The sequence below is a fragment of the Pseudopipra pipra genome, chromosome 11 (genome assembly GCF_036250125.1).
Source record: "Pseudopipra pipra isolate bDixPip1 chromosome 11, bDixPip1.hap1, whole genome shotgun sequence".
NCBI classification, from domain to species: Eukaryota; Metazoa; Chordata; class Aves; order Passeriformes; family Pipridae; genus Pseudopipra; species Pseudopipra pipra.
Window position 1 is genome coordinate 1,275,323 of NC_087559.1, and position 23,186 is coordinate 1,298,508.

The 23,186-nt window shown below is 46.3% G+C and overlaps 1 long non-coding RNA gene across 1 annotated transcript in view; it reads right to left on the bottom strand.

Moving 5' to 3' along the window:
- The window catches only part of LOC135420104 (uncharacterized), a 32,576-nt gene that overhangs the window by 4,235 nt on the left and 5,155 nt on the right, over positions 1-23,186 (bottom strand). The window contains exons 2-7 of the long non-coding RNA XR_010433349.1: positions 22,351-22,536; positions 20,597-21,336; positions 15,091-15,244; positions 7,517-7,684; positions 2,232-2,318; positions 1,947-2,141 (exon numbers count right to left, since the gene is read on the bottom strand). This is a non-coding gene — a long non-coding RNA (uncharacterized LOC135420104). The remainder of the gene's footprint in view (positions 1-1,946; positions 2,142-2,231; positions 2,319-7,516; positions 7,685-15,090; positions 15,245-20,596; positions 21,337-22,350; positions 22,537-23,186) is intronic.

A 23,186-nucleotide genomic window follows, 5' to 3' on the forward strand; every position in this document is an offset into this window, starting at 1 on the left:
ACAGGCCAAATCCTGGCCCAGCTTTGAAGCCAAGCTGGCAAAGCATCCTGGGAGAGAACAGAAGCACTGGGACATTTTGAGACACTCTCGTTTTACAGGAATTTAAAAGTCTGTGAAAGGCCCATTGATGCATTTTAAACAGCTTTTACTTTCTAGTATTTATTTAAAGTAGTCATTCTTCAGTATTTTACAGGGATGTTCAGCCCCTCGACTGAAACTAGATCAGCAATTATAAAATGCAAAGGGCAACACTGCTCAAGCAAGAAACCTCAGACACAGAAAGGTTTGAGCTTCTCTAAACCTCATTTGTAAGCAGGGGCAAAATGGAGGAGTAAATGGAAGAACCTGATAGCTTCATGTCAGAGGATACATGAACCGTGACACAGCAATGTCAGCCAAAGGAAAATGAGCTGTTAAAACACCTGGAGTGGAACAACACACGGGTTCTAAAGTGGCAGATTAAAAAAAAACCTGATAATGGGTCATGAATGATGAAATTTATGCCTTGTTTCTGCTGTGCACTGGGACTTCCACTTTAAAATCTCCAGTCAGAGCAGATCAGATTGCCTCCAAATGAAAGTGTCAGGGTAAAACCCAGCAAGTGCAGTTCAACAGCTCTGTAAAAACATTGGCAGCGAGGGAAACAAGAAAATCATTCTGATTTTCCTTGTAGCCCCTGCACCTGAAGAAACATCCCTTGAACAGAGGCACTCCAGCAGCATAAATGTGATAAAAACCTAGGCTCTGTAGCAAGGGGGTGTAAGGAAGCTTTAAGTACCTCCCAAAAGACTTTAAATAAGATTTTTTTTTGAACTAAAACATGATTCAGCTTTTCCAATACGGTATAAAACTAAAAGCTGAAAAAAGGTGAGGGTTTTTTTATTGACCTTCAGGAGAAAAAAATATTCTTGATGGCTGGTGGCCGCCTGGGCTGCAGAGAGCAGGCAGTTCCAGCTCGCGTGATTATCGAGCAAACTGCTTTTCCAACCATTTTTTTCCTCCTGCTTCGAGCAACGCCTCAGCACAACTTAACAGTTTCCAATTCAGCAACTAAAAAAAAACCCTCAAAGGTCTTTATTTTTCCAGGGTGAGAAGGGCAAGAGACAAACCAGCAGCATTTCTGCTGTCGGGGCTGCACAAGGTTTGTCTGGCACAGGACGTGTCTCGTCACAGCCTGGGCGCCCACGGTGGCATTTCCCAGGGCTGCTGGGAGGGAGGTGGCAAACTGCACTGCCTGTAAATAACACCGGGAAAAGACTGTGGGGAGGAGGAAAACTAATTTTCCTTCTGACCCTGAATGAGCTGCCTCAAAAAAAAAAAAAAAATACAGTCTTGGGTTAATTATTTGTCGGGAGATGGAGGCAGGCGGGGAGTGGATCACACCAGTTGTAACCCTGGAGTGGCTCCTCTTCCCTCAAAGTTTAATACAGCTTTTTGGAACTCTTATCAATTGAAACAAGAGATCTTCCTCGGATCATAAACTCTGAGGGGAATCAGTAAATGCTGCTATTTTATTATCCTGACCTTTAGACCACAATCTGTCTTTTTGCTCTTCAGTTTATATATCAGAAAATACCATGATGTATTGGAGCATGAACGCTCCCATTGCAGAGCTGGGCCTCCCCACCACCACGGGCAGACCTTAAACCATTTACTCACTGATCTGGAAGTTACATTTTCATTGAGTGACTGATTGAAGGAATGGATGAAAAGAAAAAAACCCCCTCATTTATAAACCACTTTTAGTTGGTGCCAGCACTCAAAATTCTGTTATTTGCTTACATCGTCTGCTGCTAAAGTCATATTTTCTCTGTTAAGTCTGTGTTTTGAAAATTCCTTGGCATTTTAATTGGCTTGATATTTCAATCCTCTGTCAAAAAAGAGACTTGCTTAAAAAACACAACCTGATTTCTCTGATTTCTCAGAGCCTCCTAAATGCTGCTCACCTGCTGCAGGAGTTTGCAGTGCACTGGCTGCAGTTGTTGCCAGAAGTTCTACATTTGAAACAGGCTGGAAACTCCAGTCCCCTCGAACAGCAGTGGACCAGGAACACTCTGCCTGTGGGCGACTGACTCACAATTAGAGACTCCAGACTGAGCTTTTCATTTCTTCTTCTCAACCAAAGAGCTACAAAGAAAGAGCTAGGGAAAAAAAAACCAGCTACAACTGGCTGGAGATGTGCAGAGCTGGAAGTAAAGATTTCTTGTGGGAGCTGCAGCTCAAAATTGTACCTTTGGTCTCCAGTTCCTCCTTTTCCAGCGTCCTTCCCACAGTTTGGATTGGAAGATGGGGATTGTTCTCCCTGGAAGCTGGGCTACCTGGAGAGCAATGAGGAAGCACCACATGATGTTTAGGTTGGAAAAGCCCTCTGAGATCATCGAGTCCAACCGTTCCCTCAGCATTGCCCTGCCCACCACTACCCCCTGTCCCCAAGGGCCACATCCATGGGGCTTTTAAATCCCTCAGGGATGGGGACTCCACCCTGCCAGGGCTGGACACAGAATCGGAACCTCCTGAGTTGGAAGGGACCCACAAGAATTGAGTTCAACTCTTGGCTGTGTCCAGGACAACCCCCAAAATCCCCCCCTGTGTGTGCTGGTGCTGCATGCCACACATGTGTCACCTACCACATGGAACTGCTCAGCCCAAGGGCAATGCTTGCAAGGAACAGTTATTTCCATTTAATTTAATGGGAGTCTCGACAATGTTTGTCTCCTGTTCTGCTCACTCTGCCTGTGCCTTGCACCACACTCACACACCCCTTCAGACTGGGAAAACTGGAGGGATATTTGGGGTTAGATCCCACTGCAAAGTGTTCTCCAGCTTGGTTTGCTGCAGGAAACAGGTTCCTGCAGCCTGACACCGAGAGCCGATTCTGGTGCTCCCTGCAGCACTCAGAGCTCCCTCCAGGCACTGTTACCTGAGGGCTGGGATTAGGGGACCTCCCCCCTCAAAAGGCAGCTCCCTGCAGCAAAGGCTCCTCTTTCCAGCTCCCAAGAATTTAGATAGATTCCAAATTTCTGCTGCATTTCAGCTATTTCACATTATGTAACCAGCAGTGTGCATTTTTATTTTCTCCCAGTACCTTATGCAGGTTGGAACTATTAGGATCTGCCAAAGCTTATCCGTTTTCAGATGTTTCAGGAGAAAATGAGGAAGGCTGGGAGTTTTTCTGTACCAGTAAATAACGGTTTGCTTGCTTTAGTAAGTTAGAGGTTAATGGCTCTGCATGAGAAAACAAGGATAATGGCCAGTTCTAAGCAAGATTCAGTTTTGAGTTGCTTGAAAACTGAAAAGAAGGTCAGCACGCCCAGCCAGGTTCCTCTGCGCTTCTGTTTTATTTAGCTTTGCAAATCAGAGCTCTCTTCATTTCCCTAGTCTCTGGTGAGAGAGCAAAAAAAAAATGAAGTTGCAACACTGAAATTTTATGTTATTATGTTCCCCATCTTATTATCTAAATTGCTGTGCCATGAGCGAATTCAGACCAGAGGCCTCTATTGATCTACAGCTCTGGGACTGCAACTGGGTTTTTCAAGCCCTGGTGTGTTTACTTAGGGCTGGAATAATTTGGAAATCTGTTTACAAGCTGTCCAGTGTAATTGAGGAGGATTTTTCTTGTGCCTTTGAGGTCACACACTTACAAAGGTGAAACTTGCTGCAGCAGCTATTTTACAAGAACCAAGGACAGAGAACACTTACTCGGAGACTGGGGACCAGTAAGGGGGGATCCCCAGAGAACTCTAAAGACCTAAGAAATAATGTAGATGATGCACTGAGAACAGGGCGAGTCAGGAGAGGAGAACCTGGGAAAAGTGTTAATGAAATTTGAACAAATGGCATATTTTTGAAAACATTTCCAATCCCCACAGTCGCCCCCATGGTTTTTTGCCATCGATCCCACCCGGGAGCAGGGTCAGGTCGCTGCCACCACCTTGTCTTTCATGTGAGAGCCACAAATACCACTGAAGGATGAAAACTGAGTCTCTGTTCTCCATAGATTTAATAGGTGGGAATTTCAGGCCTGAGCTGGAGCATTTCAAACCCTTCCACAAGCACTTTCTCCACGGAGCCGTGCGGCGGCGAAGGCGGAGGGGTCAGGTACAAAGCGTGGGCCAATTAACAAGATATCATTCCATAAGTACATTAGTAATAAAGGAAGGCTGAAAAAGGAGCGGGAAAGCCATTAACCAAGGAAGCTGAGTGTTTAATAAGCTTTCCTTGCTTCAATCTTCATGAAAAAGGCTAACTAAGAGCAGATGGTCGGCACAATAATGCTGTTAACAAAGAGGGAAGTTTATAATCTCCTGCAAAGGGAATGGGGAGAGTGCCTGGCTAATTTAGATGTTTGCAAATTGGTTATGCTGATGAGCTTTATCTTTGCATACTTAAGGGACTGCCTGAATCAATATCAGAATTTTAACTATTATTGGGGAAGGATGAAGAGGGCAAGATGGGGGGAAAATAACCATGTCTTTAGACTCACAGGATGGTTTGGTTGGAGAGGAACCTTAAAGATCATTCCATTCCACCCCCTGCCATGGGCAGGGACACCTTCCACTAGCCCAGGTTGCTCCAAGCCCCGTCCAACCTGCCCAGGGATGGGTTAGCCACAGCTTCCCTGGGCAACCTGTGCCAGGGCCTCCCCACCCTCACAGGGAAGGATTCTTTCCTGGTCTCTAATCTAACCCTACTCTCCATCAATTTGAAGCCATTTCCCCTTGTCCTGTCACTCCAGGCCCTTGTAAATTGTCTCTCTCCAGAAGAAGGAAAGGATATTTTACATCCCAGCTCACAAACCATCCATTCCCAGAAAAATACTCAAACTCCCCATAAAAGCAACAAGGTCCTGAAGGTGTGGGCAGCAGCAAACAGCACTGGCTGGGCTGCACCATCCCAGTTGCATTTCCTCCCTCAGGACACCAAAGGTTCACAGCCTGGCTTTAGCCTTCCCTATCAACATGGCATTTGGGGACATCCACACAGCCTACAAAGGTTGCTGGGAGACCATTCCTTTCCAGAAAATGGTTTTGTTAAAATGAAAAGATGAATCAAGCTTCTGAGAGACCTGCCTTGAACTCACATTATTAATTTCTTCATTAATGACTCGCACGACGAAGGAGGGCCACGCTCGTTAAATCAGCTGCTGGCACTGGGAGGGGAAGGATGGGATTAACATTCAGAAGGGGCTTGACATTGCAGAAATAATCTTGAAAGAAAGCTTGTTATTCAAGAGAAACAACATAGATCCCACACCTGGGCTGAAAGAATCAGTCATGTGGTTCCAGGCTGGGGATAACTGGGGAAGGGAGCTGGGAATGGGCCAATGTTCTGGGGTGGTCAATGGAAATGGGACCATCAAGATATTGGAAATAATCCTTCTGCTGGGTTCAGTCCCAGTGAGACTTAATCAGAGAAATATAATCTGGTTTATTACCGTATGTTAGTGTAGCTGTGAACTAAATGGAGGGAATCAAAGGACAAGGAAGGAGATCAGAGACCCTGAAAACATCACCAAGGGATGAAAGAAAGTAGGGGAACTGAGCCTTAAACCAAATAGAGATTGAGCTCAGAAGCTCAAAATATGTTCAAGGTAACAGTAAGGACGAAGGAATGAGCTGTTCTTCAGGGGTTTGCCCCATCAGACATGACCTGGGTGAGGAAGATGAAGGGGAAATACAAGGAGTTAACCCCATGGGCAGGGCTCTGTCAGCTGGCACTGCTCTGGGCACAGGGACCAGCTGCCCCCACCACCAACTGCTCTGCCTGGTGAGCTCTGGTGAACCTGCCCAGGTCCTGACACCAACCCCTCAGCAGCCCTGCAAACCATTTACCAAAAACAGCTCTGAAAGGGAAATGAAAAATTTAGGAAGGTCAATTAAATTGTTCATGGATATTTAATAATAGAGAAGATGAGAAAAAATAATCAAATAAATTACTTGCTCTGAATTATCCCCCCATTTTACCTGCAGTTCATTACTGACTCAGATTAATGAACACTGAGAAGATATTACTCTCCTATGAATACTCAGCCTTTGCTACCTGATTGCAATTTTTGGAATGAAAAATGCAGTGTATCAATTCTTGATGAATTTTTTAATAGAGTCAAATGCCAAATGCCCTCTAGTAGTAGACCTATCATTTAAAGTGCTCACGCTGGTGAATCAGGCTGTGAAGTTCCCATAGTTCCCAAGCTTCCTGCTGAAAACCCAGGACCCCAAACAATGGATAACACGGGGAATTATCTGGGGAACTGGGCTGGGCAGGGAACTGCCTGCACCCCCCAAGAGCTCCCCACCCTTCACTGCTGCTGTTATAAATAGTGATAACTGTGAGAGACTAACCCTCCCCTCGGGGTCCTGTGGGCTCGTTTTGTTCATTTTCACCTTCAGCAAAGGAGTGTTTGCCAGGCAAAACGCTTTTGTACTTAGCAAAAAATAAAACCTGTGAATCACCAGGGAAGCTGAGAGGGAAAGGTCACCAACTGGCTTCTCCAGAGCAGCAGACATTTATTTTATCGTTGTAGGACCTGAGCTCCTTCATGTGATCATCCAGATTTTAATAGACACGACTTGCTGAAGGTGAGAATCTTGTGTTTCTGCGGGGAGGAGCAGAGGGGAGGTGACAAACAGCACAGTGTTCAGTGCCAGCACTGATTTACTCACCCAGCCACTGCTAAATGAGCTTGTTCCCTTTGCTCAGCTCGGGAAGTGGACCAAGACAGAAAGCCTGGGATGAGTGACTGTGGAGCAGCACATCCTGGGGACACTCCTCAGCCCAGCACAGGTGAGTTGGTCTGTCACCAGTGAGGTTCAGCCCTTCTCAGGTGAGATGAACCCCTGCCTGGAGGGTCAGGTGGGACTCAGGAGGAATTTCTTCATAGGAAGGATGGTCAGGCATTGGAAGGGGCTGCCCTGGTGGAGTCCCCATCCCTGGAGATGTCCAAGGAACAAGTGCATGTGGCACTCAGTGCTCTGGGCTGGGGGACAAGGGTTGCACTCGATGATCTTGGAGATCTTTCCCAACCCAAATGATTGTGATCCTGTAAGTCAGACCCCTCAGCTCTGGCACGGAGAACCCCTGCCTCAGGCAGCACTTTTCTCACTAAATGCCTCCAGCTGAGCATAGAGAGCCTCAGAAGGTCCTGGGAGGTTTGCAGCTCCCCCAGAGCAGGAGTGCAGGAAAGCAGAACTCCCAGAACTCCCAGCCCTCGGTGCAGGGTCATGGCAGGTGACGGCGACACCTCCCTATCGCCCAAGTTTTATGGGAAAGTGACCTTTGCAATGCATGTTGTTCATCTGCTGACTTGGAATGCAGGTGACTGGTTCCCTCGGTTCCTTGGGAACCCCCCTCTGCTCCATAAATCCAGCGGGCGCGTTCCCGGCTCAGCACCAGCCACCCCCTGGGAGCCCCGTCCTTCAGCTCAGGTGGGGCTGCTGGGAATAACAGTCCTCAGGAGCTACATCAGGAGCAACATTTCCTCCTTCAGAGCATTATAAAGACAGATAAAATGACTTACCCCCAGCCAGCCTTGTCCTCAGGATGGTTTCCACTCAGACTTCCCGGCTGGAATGGGTTGTACAGGACAGCCCGTCCTGCAGCTCCAGGGCTGCAAACTCCTCCACAAAGCCTCAGGAACTCAGTGGCCTTGGACCACACAGTCCCAGCTTGCTCTGGTGGGTTGGTCCTGGAAAAAGATTTAAAGGAAAACCTGCATTTACCACTCCTGTTTCCCCCCCAGCACCTGGATTGCCTTTGAATTCTGCAGAGCTGGATTGTTCTGCCCTCTGAGGTTTTTAACAGCTTCCACTTGGAGGTGAAACGCTGAATTAAATGGCAAAGCCATTAGGTTCAAAGGCATTTTAAACTCATGACAGTCATTTTAGACCCTTATCAGCCCTTGTAGATTTATAGCATATTCCTAGATAATTACATGTAGAAACATCCACAGCTTCCATGTGTGTAAATACACACACACTGTCTACTGAGCCATTCTGTACCTAAATCACTGCAATAAATATACTGTGAAGGTCTTTCTTAATTACTCTGCTGCATAAGGCATTGGTTCACACAGGATTTTTCCCTGCTTTTTTACCTTTTACATTAATCCTCTCCCTAATCAAAGGAATTCCTTAGAGCTCATCTCATACAGGTTTGGCATCAGGACCAATTCCACAAAAATACCTTCACTTGCTACTTTATATTCTCCAACATGTAGATTAATAACAAGGAGCCAGACTCCTTTCCCTTGTTCTTATTTTATTTTACCCTTTTATTTGCTCTTATTTTATATATCTTTATTCTTATTTTATCATTCTTTACCCTTATTTTTCCTACTAATATTTCTACTGCATAAGGTCCCTCCTTTTCTCCCACCACTCCTGTCAGGCGCTGCGACACATCTCGATTTTCCCAATTTCTCTGCAAAAGGGGATGTAGGCAAGTGGACAAAAGTGCAGGGCAGTGAGGCAGAGCCTGGGGGTCTGGCCAAGCTGCCTGCAAAAGGCTGCAGGGAACTGGGATTTGGAAATTAAGTGGGAATGTGAAGAAAACTCCCAGCTGGCCGAAGCAGGGCAGATCTTGGGCCAAGCTTGTTCCTCCTCGCCCTGCTCAGCCCAGGACTCAGCTGAAATCACTTCAGTGGTTTTAATCCCAGATTTATGGGGGTTTATGGCTCAGTGCAGACTGTTCTCTCCTCAGCCAAACCCTCTTGCCCTCAGACTTGGCTTTTCCAGTCACTGCTGCAGTGCCTTTCCTATGGGTGAGGGCTTGGCTGGCAGATCTGCAGCTTTCAGAACCACTCGAACCTTTTCTGTGCTAAACGTGTGTCACAGCAGCTCCTTGGTCTGCTCAGTAAGATTTTTTGGATGTAACTGCTCCTGGTTACCCATTTCTCCCTCTCCCAGGCCAAGCTGTGATGTCACAGGCTGGAAGTCACTGGTCCCTCATCCCCCCTTGTGCAGCCATCTCACCTTGGCCAGTATTTCATTGCTTCCCTCTGCACAGAAACCAGCATAACCTGCTGACATTTGGCTCTCAGTCCTCTTTTTTGGACAAAACCACAAGTTCCTTCCATTTTTGTCCAGAATTACTTCTTTTACCAAGAAGTGAACTCCTATCAACCAGAAGGGACCTCTCACTCGCTTCATTCCCCTGTGCTGAGGTCTTTCTATCCAACTCTTTAGTTTGTTCCTCTTCCTCCATCACTCACTCTTTGTATAGAATTCAGTCCCAAACCAGGATTTTTTCATATGCCCACTGATTAACAAAACCCCCCTGCACACCAACAGTGCTTATGATGTGTCTGATGCCCAGCTTTCTCCACCTACTGCTTTCCTGGCCAGATGCTGCTGCAAACAGCTCCTGACGTCCAAGTTCTCTGCTTTGCTTTAGGACAGCCCTTTCCTTTGACCAACTCCACCTTACAAAGTTTTTCACTATTTCATCTCTTACCTTTCTCTCCCACTGTCAAATCTCTCTGATTTTCTCTGTAAAATCTCCCTGATTTTCTCCCTGTAAGATCTCGATTTTACAGAAACCAAAATAGCTGCAGAAGGCTCAGCATTTCTGTGGGTATCACATGCACCTCACTTTCTGGGAAAAAATAGGCCAAGCTGAGAGCTGGGGTGGGTGATTTGGGGGTGCACAGGCACCTCGGGGACACAGAGAGCACCAGGGTTGGATCCCTCATTAGGGAGCGGAGGCGGGAGCAGCAAATCTCACACCTCGGAGCGACTCAAAAAGGAAACGGGGCCATTTCCTGTAGCAACTCATACTAGTGCACAGCCAGATTGGGCCTGAGCAGCCACAAATTGCCAAAATGGGAAAATTACCTGCAGGCTCCTTAATGGCTGGGCCGAGGCAGAGATTGCTCTGCCCGCTCCTCCCGGCTCTGCCCCGCGCTCCCGGCGGCTCCAAGGAATTAGAGCTGATAAATGACTTGTTTTCCTCACGCTGGTGTTCAGGTGGCGCTGGAGTAGGAGAGTGGAGAATTACAGCCCGGGTGCTGCTGCTATTATTATGATTTGGCAGTAATTCCTCTAACTTTCCTCCCTGGAGGAAGACACAACTAGCTGGGCTGCTGCTCCCAAGGTCATCCCACCAGAAAATACTGGCTATTTGCTCCGATTAGTCCCAATTATCAAGGTACAGAAAACCAAATAATAGTCAATTTATGGTATTTCGTGGCTTGCCTTAAATGCAGGACTGGAACACTCGTCCCAAAGCACAGGTAACTACAAGATAAAGTCTCCATGAGACCTGCTGGCCCCAGGAGGAGGGTGGGAGTCCCCACTGTGCCCCACTCCCCAGCCAGGCTTGGGGGAGGCTCCAGCCCTTCCATTTTCCCATCCTTTCTGTAAAAAAGGGAAACTCAACATACTGAGGATTAATCCCTAATACAGTTACCACTCTTTGGGCCTCTTTAATAGTCCAGAGAAAGTGATAATAAGTAATTTTCCACAGTTTTCCAGGTACAATACTCACAGTCCCAAGAGCTGCTGCTGCATTCCCATGCCACTGCTTCCCTTCCCACTGCATGATTTAATGATTTAAATGCCTTCTGACTCACCTGGTAACACCACATCAGTCCCCCCTGCCTGGCCATGCAGCAGTGGCCAGCTGGGTTTTGGTTTAAAAGATGAGGGTTCTTTCGTTCCAAAGGACAAGCAGATGATTAGGGAAGTGCAGATAATTTACCTCATAACCTCCATAACATCCCACCTGTCTGTGAGCACAGGTATCAGGGTGGGGTCTCACAGGAACCCACACCCACACAGGTGATAAACTACCATAAGGACATTTTCCATTCTGGCACTGAAAATATTTTTACAAGATAAACAATAAAAATAGGCTTTCAGCCCCATTTGTCTTCTCTATGTTTAGACATTTCCAATTTTTTTCCCCCAATTTGTTCTTTTTTTTTTCCATTTTCTTGCTTTCTTTTCTTCTGCACAAAACACTTAGAAACCCCTGCAGGTTCTGGTGAGTTTTCCTGGCCATTTGCACGTCTTGTGTTTAGAAGGAGGAATTTTGAGTTGTTACAAAACTAGGAAGATTAGACTGATTTTCAGTCATTCCTGCCCTCCAAATAGTTCTCAATTGGCTTTATAACTACCCAGTATTCCCACAGCATTCCCCCCATTCCCACACTGCTCCTGCTGGCAGCATCAGCTGCTTTGCAGTGGCAAAATTGAGTTTCAGCTGCTCCCACAACACATAATGGACTAGAAAAGGTAAAACACCGTGAATGGCAGTGGGAGTTGGAGGGAAATCTAAGGAAGGGAACATTTAGATTATCCTTCTAGGCAAGAAGAGTGTCTAAATAGCAAGACTGATTTGCCAGCCCAAGAATTTACCACGAGAAATGGAAAAGAGCCCAGACACTCAGCAAACTGAAAATGTAGCAGGAAAGGGAAACTTCAGAGGGAATGACCCTGAGCTGGAGCTGATGAGCTTTGATTCAATGTTTTTTAAAATTTCTTGGCTTGTTTATTCTTGCCTTAATTGCTCAATGGAAAAGTGCAATCTTGGAGGGATTCCTAAAGGGATTTTTCTCCGTTACTGAAATTATCCACTGTCTAAAGAAAGTGATAGATATGAATTACAGCTCTTGGTATTAAACTACCCAAACAAATTATTAGCATATAAAAACTGATCTGATCTATTCAGATGCGTTCCTGTGAAATATGGCCCTTAGCACAGTGCACCTATCCGGGATCATAAAACTTGTCAAAGGTACCAAAAGTTTATTGCCTTGGAAGATTCATGCAGCAACCCTGGAACACTTGATTTAGGCCTGAGCAGCCGTTTGTAATTCCTGCAGGCACACGAGGGTTCAGATTTATTTAAATAGAGACAAAATAATTTAGGAAGACAAAGCAGCCTTTTCCCCTAATCAGATGAGATAGAAATTATTTCAAGGCACTCTAAGGAACAAATTTGTCATTTTTCTTCCTCTAATTGTGTGCTACAATAAATCCTTCCACGTGAATTAATTTCTTAAACACAACAGTTATTTACTAACACAACAAAACAACACTCCCTGGGATAATGTACGAGCAAGAAGTGTGTTACACCCCAGTGGTGTAATGCCAATTATTTGTTAACTGCCTGGGCCATAGGAAGTTGTCCAAGTGGATGATGCCCCTGTGGCCCCACACACTTTGCTGTCTGTTCCTGCTCTGTCCCCCCACCAGACTCAGAAGAGTTACTGCTTTCCCCAGAGCAGGGACTGCTTGGGAGTGTTTAAAAAAACCCAATTTCTTTCGCTGATGTCGCTCTGATTGAGTTTTTGTTGCGTGAACGAGGGAAAAAATGACAATAGGGAAATTTCTTAATACAATAAAAACGTGAAGCTGAGAGAAACAGCAGCAAACAGAACAGGCTGTAGTAACAAATTGTCTGGCAACACAATTTCTGTGCAGCTTGAAATGTCACCATGGCTTCTCCCAACAGCCCCAGCTGGGAATTACCTGCCATTCCCATAACTTTGAACCAAGTCTCAGAGAAACCAAAATTCAAGCTGCTGTTCTTAAAATGGGTATTTTTCAAACACACCATTCCAGCTCTTCCTGGTTGCAAACACACTCTCACAGAAAGCCAGCCCTGTGTTTTGTGTGGGACCTGCCCTGGAGTCCCTGCCTTTTCACTTTGTCCAGCCTTTACCCCTCTCCCCTTTACTATTCATCTTTGATGGCAGTTCCTTAAGAAACTGTCAGTGTTCCTCTCTTTTTGCAGCTTAATCTCCATGTGTTTATCAGCTGCAATTGCAGCTTGGTCTCAGTAATTAATACACACGACACCTCCTTGTTAATGTGGGCAAGAAAAGTCATTTTCTCTGTCATAATTTCAAAACATTTGTTCAAATTGTAGCCACAAAGAATACACACATGTTAAGGCAGCAGGTGCCAAAACCCCACTGTGTGACTCAAGAGGAACAAGCACCAGCTTGATCCAGCAACGAATTTGGGGGATAAACCAAAAATCTGCCACAGCAAAATCCAACATTTATTCTTTCCTAATGTATGATAAATAGTGCATTTTCATGAATATCAAGAGAGTATCCCCTCTGTCTAATCTTTACTGGAGAGGGTTGAGGCCCTGGCACAGGTTGCCCAGAGAAGCTGTCCCATCCCTGGAAGTGTCCAAGGCCATGTTGGATGGGGCTTGGAGCAACCTGGGCTAGTGGAAGGTGTCCCTGCTCAGGGCAGGGGTGTTAAAATTAGGTGATCTTTAAGGTCCCTTCCAACCCAAACCATTCCATAATTCTCTGTCCTTTAGGGACACAGGAGTGGGGCTCCCTGGATCTCCTGATGGCTGTAGGTGCAGAGTCCAAGTGCTTAAGGAACTCCACCCAACAACAGCCTCCCCAATGCCCATTTTGCTCACCCTTGCCACAACCACAAAGTGACCCAAAGGACTGATATTTCACAGAATGCAAGTCAAAATGAAGATGATAGAGGCTTTAGAGCAAATTAATGGACAATTAATATAAACTAGAACGTGAAGGGGGCAATAAGACCTAAATAAATCACAGCTTAAACCTACTCCTGACATTGTCCGTGTAGCACCAGGCCACATTTCCCACTGAGAATAAGGTCAACGTTAAAGCCCCTGTAAGAAATGCCAAATAAAGGGATCTTTATCATCTGGTTCTCAACACAAACTGCAGCCCAGCCACTCTGGCACACGCAGCCACCAGCTCTCACCTCCTGGGTCACGTCATGTTTTCCACCCTTTTAGGTAAAGCCTTGGGATTATTGATCCCTCGGCTCCGTGCCGGGGCCGCGGATGGGCCGGAGATGGATGGCTCTGTTCCCAGCCTGCTCCTGGGGGACAGGAGGAACCCAGCAAATTGGGCAATGTGAAGGATTTTTCTAAATGGCTGTCAAGGCACTTCCAGAGTGCAAGTAATGAAGTCCCTTCTCTCTATTTGTTTTGTGTTCAACCTGAACGGTGGTGAACCCGAGCCTGGGAGCACCTAAAAACCCAACGTTTGTGTGTGTGAGGCATTGCTTGAATTCTCATCAGAACAGAACAAAACTTAACAGGGGAGGGGGAAGGGGATGTTTAACCTGGAGAAAAGGAGGCTTGGGGGGCACTTTCTCACTTACTCAATTCCCTGCCAGGAGCTGAAGCCAGGCAGGGCCAGTCTCTTCTTCCAGGTGACAAGTGACAGGACCAGAGGAAATGGCCTCAAGTTGTGCCAGGGGAGGTTTAAGTTGCATATTAGGAATAATTTCTTCCAGGAAAGGGCTGTCCAGCCCTGACACAGCTGCCCAGGGCAGTGGTGGAGTCCCCATCCCTGGGGGGATTTAAAACCCACGTGGATGTGGCCCCTGGGGACATGGGTTAGGGGTGGCTGTGGCAGTGCTGGGGGAATAATTGGACCTGGTGACCTCAAAGGTCTTTTCTAACCTAAACAATTCAATTACACTGTGATTTATACCACTAATGCCAGTTATGAACTGTTTCCAGGAAGGGGGAAGGAGCTCCAATGTCCTGAGGGAAGCAGAGGGTATCACACCACTGCTCTGCCACGGGGACTGATCCTCCCCAGAGTGAGGAGCTGCCTTTGAGCCCTCATGGACAGTGTGACACTGCTGTGGCTGGAGAACCCGGAGTCATTGACTCCTCTTTAATGGTGCAGACTCCTCTCTCTTCTCTCAGTGTACCTGAAGAGCTCCCAGCAAGCCACCACTCCTGCTTGGAGCACAGAGTGCCAGGCTCCAGCACCACCAGTTCACATGGAGAGCCAGGATGGCTCGCCAGGAGCAGCAGGAATTGTGCCAGGAGCACCCACTGCTCACTGCACAGGAATGCTGAGGGAACACCCTCACCACTCCCCCCTGCCCCATTCCCTGGACTTCCTAGAAAAAATTCACCTCTAACGAAACAGCCCAAGGAAACAACAAACCGAGCTCCTGATCCTTCCCACCGCCAGGGAACGAGGCTGCTTCCCTCCCCTCCCCAGCACTGCACCGAGCACTGGCACTCTGGGGAAGGTTGCCTGGCATCATTTCTGTCAGCAGGCAGATAACTCCCTGCTCTGAGGCAGAGAAAGCCCCTGGGCTGGCACGAGGCAGGACGTACCTGGGTGCAGGGCTGGTTCTCTCCGTGTGCCGCCGGCAACGAGCTCCGGAACACGATGTGTTGTGAATGTGTTGTGACAGCTCTCACAAACTTTTACCTCAAGGAGCTTGTGAGAAAATGGCTGTCTGCCTCTGTACAGCACAAAACATGTTACCTGAGAAGATAAATTCAATTAGACCATGAAATGGGCATCGTTTCAATAGTACAAACAGATTTCCAGTGTTATCGCTTTTCACTCTTTTTTTTTTTATAGCATCTCTTTTTGGTGGCCTTCCTTCATGCTTTGAGTACTCCTGAGGAAGAAACATAGCCTGTTGTTCCCTAAATATTAAAGAGGGTAAAGACACAGGTCTAGGGAGGGGGATTGTGCAGGCTGGAGGCTACAATCGTGTTATATGAGGCAGAAATGCAGAGCAGCTGCAGCAAACCGAGTAACAGCGGGAGAGAGCAAAACCTGGTGGGTGCTCCCACTGTCCATGGCTGAGGGGGAGATCACAGGTGTCAGATCTAAACCTAAAAACTTCCACTTCCACCTGCAATTGATGGAAATTAAGTGTGTGGGGGGGGATGTTGTTCAGCCTGGAGAAGAGAAGGCTCCAGGGAGACCTTAGAGCCCCTTCCAGGGCCTAGAGGGGCTCCAGGAGAGCTGGAGAGGAACTTGGGATAAGGGATGGAGGGACAGGACAAGGGGGAATGGCTTTCCACTGCCAGAGCCATGCAACAGTCCAATGATCCTCCCCAGACAGGAGGTGTTTAATGTGTTCACTGTGAAAAGAACATTTCTGGGTGGTTTTGGGGTCCACAGCACTGGAAAGAGAGATCACACATGGAGGATGGGGGATTGTGGCTGAGCCATCCCCAGGTTCATGTCTCTCCTGCCTCAGGGGCAGACTGCAGGCAGCAACTGCTCCACAAACAGCAATCTGGCTGTGTCACACTACACTGGCTATTCCCACCGAGGATACACGAGTTTTGTTTTCAATTCCACTTGTAATGAGATACAGTCGAGGCTGCTACCGAGCACAAAATCTATTTAAAGTATATTCCAAGGCTTCTCAATGAAGTTACATTATCTCAAGTTAACATTCCTTTAAAAAGCACATAATTCACTCTTAACCCATCTAGTCTTAAGTGCTATAAGGAAATCCACAGTCTATTTCTTGCTATTTGAGAGTCAAATCAAGCCCCAGAACTCTCTGTGCAACCCATTTTTCAATAAATAGGGTTTTCATGCTACACTAACACCCAGCAGGGTCAGAAAAAATAGCCCTCGTTTATTTTACCAGGGGAAAAGGGCTCAGGCTGAAACTCAGCCCAGCTCCATCATCATTATCTGCATTTAGCAAATGTCTGTGAGACGTTCTGGGAGTTCTTTGCTCAGGGAACACCGGGGTGGTTCCTCTCCCTGGTGGCTGTGCAGCCCCCTCACCGCAGCGCCGGGCTCCCAGCACGGGCTCTGCCACTCCAGGAGGCTCTGTCCTTCATTACCTCACTAATATCTCCGTGGAAGCTCTCCTGCAACACTCCTGGCTTCTCTGAAAGGGAGAGAGAAGAGACACTGCACATCTGAGCTTGGAGAGGAGCGAGACCCCCGTGGGCTCGGGAATAGCAAAGGATGGAAAACAATCCGAGAAGGGGATGCTCCCAGTGCCACGGAGCCAATCACTATAATCACCACAAGTGGCTACAGAAGCGTTTTCCTGACAGATATTTCAATCTCTGGTTGCTAAGAAGGGGTGTGCTGGCTCTCAGGGTGCTCCACCAGCTGCACCCCCACGGTGTCCAGGGGGACACCGACAGAACTCAGCCCTGAGAGGAGGATGAGCAGAGTCAGCACAGACCCCAGCCAGGCCTGAGCAGAACATCCAATAGCTTCAGGCATTCCCCTGACTGGGGAAACAAACCATTTCACTCCCTCTTTAAAGAAAATGAATGCAACCTGGCTCTCCATATTCCACAAAATATATATATATATATATGCAGTCAGATACAAAATAAACAGCTCCCAGGAGTCCTGTGGATCTTTTTCTGGATTTTTCATCCATTCAAGAAGTATTAGTTGACCCCAAATTTTAAAAGTCACGTCAAAATAACTGGCAAGGTATTTACTATCCATCAGAACTAATTGCCTCTGTGGGAGCTGTTTCACAGGTCCCAGAATTCTTGGCCTCACCCAGCAGCAGCTGAGCACACGGACAAGCAGCACCTCATTTTCTTCTCATCTGACCCCCAGACTTGGTAATTTTCTCTTTTAGACCATTTTACGAAGACGAGGGAAGATGATGAGTAGGGTAAAGAAGAATAGGTAACAGGAGATAATAGTAAAAAGAGTCAGAAAAGAGGTGATATGTAATTTACCACAAACAGCAGCAGCACAAGGACTTCAGGCATTACAGGGACAAAGCAGGAACAGAATCTACATTCTCAGTATGGACATCTCGCATTTTGTGTCCTTTCTTTTAACTTCTCTCAGAATATGTTTTTTAGAGACGCATTTCAGTAAACGGAAAATATCTTCTTTCATACAAGTACAGGATGTTCCTTTGGGTAAAGTGATATTGTCAGGCCATTGATGCAACAGTGCAGCAATTTTTGGCACTGCCAAAGGTGTGGGGGAATGAGACAGGCAGAAATAAAAGTGCTTAAAAAGTTAGCTTGTCTGAATTAAAAGTTGTATATGATGTGCTGTACTTTGACATGTACATGGAATTATAGCAGCAAAGACTAATTCTTGTTGGTTCCTCTGCTGTCACCTACAGAGTCTGACATGTGATTATGTGAATTTACTTGAAATTGGTACTGCACCATTTTGTATTCCTAGGGACCAGGAAAAGGGCTGATAATTGGACTGCTCATTTCAGAGGAAATTTTTACTCAGTGCTGTAATTTTCAGCATCTTCAACCAGCTCTGACCCTCCACATGTGCTGGGGGGAACCTCAGATTTATCCAGAGGCTCTTTCCATCACCAAATTATTCCCAGTCCTGTGGGGATTTAGGAGAGTTTGTATATTTGTTTTGAAAAGTAAAAGAAATTAAATCATTTTGGTGAGAAAATAAATGCAGATCTTTAAAGAAATAATTTTTAAAAAATAATTACACCGTCAGAAAGGTTTTCAGAGTAGCAGAACAGGCATTTAAAGGAGCTTCTTGGAGTGACTTTCCAGTAGATCTGTCCACTCCAAACCATCCATGGAGCTCACAGAGCCTCTTGGTTTGAGTACACTGAGACCAGCAGCACAACTAAACCTGGAGGTGTTTAAAAAGCCCAAGGAAATGGCCCTTTTTAAGGTGGAGGGAATGAAACCTGAGGCTAAAGAAACCTCCCCAACATTACACACACAACAGCTCAGTGTGAATAAATGTGAATATTCTGCTCCTGCACTCGCTCCCAGTCTCCAAGGACACCTTGCATGGCCATTCCTCTCACTCTGAATAGCTGAGCAGCAAATTAAAATACTTTCATTAGGCTCCTTTTGTTTGAATGGGAACAATTGTGTTGCTCTCCCAAGGCCTGCAGCTGAGGAACAATATTCCAGAGCCACCACAGAGATGATTTCCCACTCTCGTGCAACAGGAGCATTTCCAGCTTGTCTGAATATTTCTCCAATTTCCTTGTTAATCATGCAAAGTAAAAAAAAATTCAGAATATTTTGTTGGTAAATTCATGTAAACTGACTGGGAAAGGAGAGATAAGGGGAGGTGGGGAGAGGGAGCAACAGGACATTCTTGAGGGATTTCTGAGAAGATAATTTGAACCCTGGCAGGGGCAGAGATCCTGCCCCTCTGCCCCCTCGGGTGAGACCCCTCTGCAGAGCTGCTCCAGCCCTGGGGAGCAGCACAGGAGGGACATGGAGCTGCTGGAGAGAGCCCAGAGGAGGCACCAGGATGATCAGAGGATGGAGCAGCTCTGCTGGGAGGAAAGGCTGGGAGAGCTGGAATGCTCAGCCTGGAGAGGAGAAGATTTGGGGTGACCTCAATGTGGCCTTCCAGGACCTGAAGAGGCTGCAAGGAACATGGAGAGAGAGTGTTTACAAGGGATGGAGGGACAGGATGGGTGGGATAATGGGGAGAAATCCTTCCCTGTGAGGGTGGGGAGGCCCTGGCACAGGTTGCCCAGAGGAGCTGTGGCTGCCCCATCCCTGGAAGTGTCCAAGGCCAGGTTGGACGGGGCTTGGAGCAACCTGGGCTGGTGGGAGGTGTCCCTGCCCATGGCAGGGGGTTGGAAATAAATGATCTTTAAGGTCCCTTCCAACCCAAACATTCTGTAATTTTGCTGATCCCCCACCCCAGCCTCCCAAAGGAACATGACATTTCTGGAACATGAAAACAAGTGACAGCCAAGCCTGTCCCAGCCCTACAATATCTGCAGTGTTCTGTAGGTATTTACAGCAGACTTGCAGGGAGGTGGACTTTCAAAATTCAGATTCATACTGTTTGAAGTTTTTGTTCAGGTTTTAGCTGCACAACTTCAAGCCTCATTAAATTATAAAATGCAGTTTCTCAAATAATTCAGCTGATAAATGCAGAGATGCTTCTGTGTTCCCTTGAAAAAAAAAATCTTCCACATGACTACAAGTTTGGGATGTAAAAAAATCCAAAAAAACATCTCCTAGAGAAAGCCAGCAGGCTCCTCTTTTAACACATGAAAAATTATCACAATGAAATTCCTTTGTAAAAGGCTCTTCTGAGTTTGTTTCACCAGCTTTATTACCTACACAACTGGGATACTTTTATTTTTCCTGAAGTAGAAGCAAGTATCTAAATGAGGGGGAAATGGATGATATACAGCCTGCAAGTGGTTATGAAAAATAAGGGGCCAAAATTTATCTGTATCATTACGATCCAATGAGGCTCATGTGCTATAAACAGATACTGTAATGGAATAAATAAGAATGGCACCAATGATCATAATCCTTATTCTTTATGGTCGAGCCCGGAAATCAGGATTAATGATCTCATTTTTTTTGGCACTGTAAGAAACAGAGCAGAGGAGACACCTGGTGAGCTGTGCATCCCCTGGGTAAGGGACAGGGGGAAGAGCAGGGAGAGGCAAAGGGTGGGAGACTGGGACAGGGAAAGAGCAGGGAACAGAGGTTGGAGCTTGTCCTGTCCCTGAGCAGGGCCAGCAGGATGAGCTGCAGAGTGGAGAGATTTCCAAAGGGATGCAAAGGGCACCAGCAGCTCACCAACATGATGGGAACTCTCTGCGTGAGGAGGGTGTGAGGCACAAAGGGAGGGAGGGAGGCAGGCACTGAGGGGAGGGAAGGTCTGGCAGAGCAAGACAGGGATAGAGAGAAGGTTCTTCCAGCATTTCTGGGGGGAAAGGGGCTTCTGGATCGACAGGGATGTCTGATTCCAGCAACAGATTTACTGCACTTGAAAGGGAAGGAAATACAGATGGTCTGGATGAGGATCAAAAGAGCCTGGAAAAATCCCTGTGGGGCAGAGCTGGGGGCAGGAGAGGGGGAATGGCAGGAACAGCAGCTGGGGGGGTGCAGGAGTTACCTGGGGCAGTGCAGCTGCAGGGAAGTCCAGGAAGAGATCAGAGCTCCCATGGAATGGCCAGGCTGGAGGGAGACAGCAAAGCAGTCAGATTTATACTGGCATTTGTGGGAAGGAAAAGGCCGTGATATAAATCCAGACCTCATTATGTGCCAGAGAATCCACACAGGAAAAAGTGCTTCTCGTTCCTGCCCTATTAATGGATCTGCTTTAATCAACAGCCATTCAAAGGTGAGGAGCCCATTCTTTCACACGTTGCTCATATGTCATCATTCATTCCCACACTCAAACTGAGATAGCAAATAAGAACAATTTCAGGATAAGCTGTCTCACTGAAAGGCAATGTACAATAATTCTTAAATACAGGTCAGCTTTAAATGAATTATGGCTCTTTTTTCTATCGTATAGACGTGCCTCTGAGAAGGGACCAGCTGCTGTGGTGAATATTTGGATAAACTGCATTACCTGGGAATGCCTGGGATGAGCCCTCATCTCTCAAATCCTGGCCAGCAGCACCACCAGCTTCACCTTAGGAAGATATTTGCTCGTGGTGCAGCTCGTGGGCAGAGGATGTAGAGATGGAAGATGTCCCTTCCCATGGCAGGGGGTGGGAATGAGACCATCTTTAATGTTCCTTCCAACCCAAATACTCTGTGATTCCATGATTCCATGTGCTGCTCACTGAGCCTCCTCTGCTCACCACACATTTGACCTCAGGGAACAAGTTGCTGTGAAAAACAGGCCTAGTAAGAGAGAACATTTATTTTCTGGCATAAATATAATAATACAGTGAAATCTGGCTCATAAGCCCAGGGTTTCTGTATTCCACATTCTGTATATTATATATTTAAATTCATGGAAATGTTTACTTTGATACTTATATTTCATGGGCTATAAAACAATAATAACCAACTCCAAATTAGTCATTTCCTTTCAGATAATAAAGTCACAATGAGAAAAAATTTGTAGGTTCCATTTGTTCCAACCAGTGTTTGAAACGACATGAAAATCTCTTCAGCAGCCATTAGAGCCTGATTGCCTTGGAAAGCTGCAAGAGAATTACCACAGCTTTGTGGGGCTGTTTGTTTTGCTGAAGGAGAGTTAATTTTATTCAGAATTATTAACTATTTCAATCTCCTTATTCTTACAAAAGAGAGAAGTGAACTGGGATGTTCTGTTCAGTATTATAGAATCATTAGGGCTGGAAAAGACGTCCAAGATCACCAAGTCCAGCCCTGACTATCAAATTCTATCAAAACATTTTTCTACAAAATAAATCCTACAGCTCCTTTCTCCTGAACCTGACAGAGCAGCTCAGATCTGCCAAAATACCTTGCCTTAAGTACATTGCCAATGTGTATGTGTGGTAAATTGAATATCCATATGCAGTTTTATAATCCCAGTTTAGTGTTAAGATCATGCATTTCCTTCTGTAAACACAAAAGGCACTTACAATATAATTAGTAATGGTGTTTTTCACCAATATATATTGGTATAATTATTTGGCATTTTTAAAAAATCACTATATTTTATCCAATAAATAAGAGACTGTATTTAATTTATATTATTTGATCACTATATTTTATCTAATAACTAAAAGACTATTTAATTTATATTATTTGGAGCATACTCTTGTATTCCTGTCAAAGGCTGATGTCACGTGGGGTTTCTTTGGCAGTTTTAAGAAGCTTTTTTAAGAAAATCAAACATGAATACATGAGAAAGAAGACAAAGAAAGCTGATGTTCAAGTACTGACCTGAGACTCGGAATGTCTCGTTCTGGACTCTGTTACCAATTCTCTGCAGCTCCTGACACACCAGCAGGGAGGAGCATCCCTGCTTCCCAGGCCTTGCCTGGCTTGGAGGCTCTTCCAAGCAGGAGCTGGTTGGTCCTGTCCTCATCCAGAGGCTGCAGCCTCTGCTGTCCTGCAGGTCCTGGAACACTAAAATACAAAACACAGAATTCCAGAGTGGTTTGGGCTGGAAGGAACCTCAAAGCCCATCCAGTGCCACCCCTGCCATGGGCAGGGACACCTTCCACCAGCCCAGGTTGCTCCAAGCCCTGGCCTTGGACACTTCCAGGGATCCAGGGGCAGCCACAGCTTCTCTGGGATCCTGTGCCAGGGCCTCCCCACCCTCCCAGGGAAGGATTCCTTCCTCATGAACCCTCTTTGGCTGCAGGTTACAAACCCCAGAAGTCAAAGCTGTTCGTGCTCATCCCATTGCCAGCCCAGTGAACCCTGTTAGCAAATCAAATGCCAAACTAAAATGCCTCAGGTCCTGAGCACAGAACACCTCAATGGGACAGACACCTCACTGGAACAAGGGAAATATCTCTTTGGGGGGTTTTTTGCTGTTTGTGCATCATTAGATCCCTTAAACATCATGCAGTACCATCAAAACCGCAAAGAGGTGATGCTCCTGTGCTGCTGCTTCTTCCACGTGGAAAAACACTCCCTAATTCAGAGAATATTCAGAAAAACATGCTCAATATTTAGCCCCTACCCTGGTTTCTCCAGAAGCCTTCAGCAGCAGGAGCACCAAAGTCAGGATGATTCATTGGATCAATAATTCTCAGGTCTGCACCTAAAAG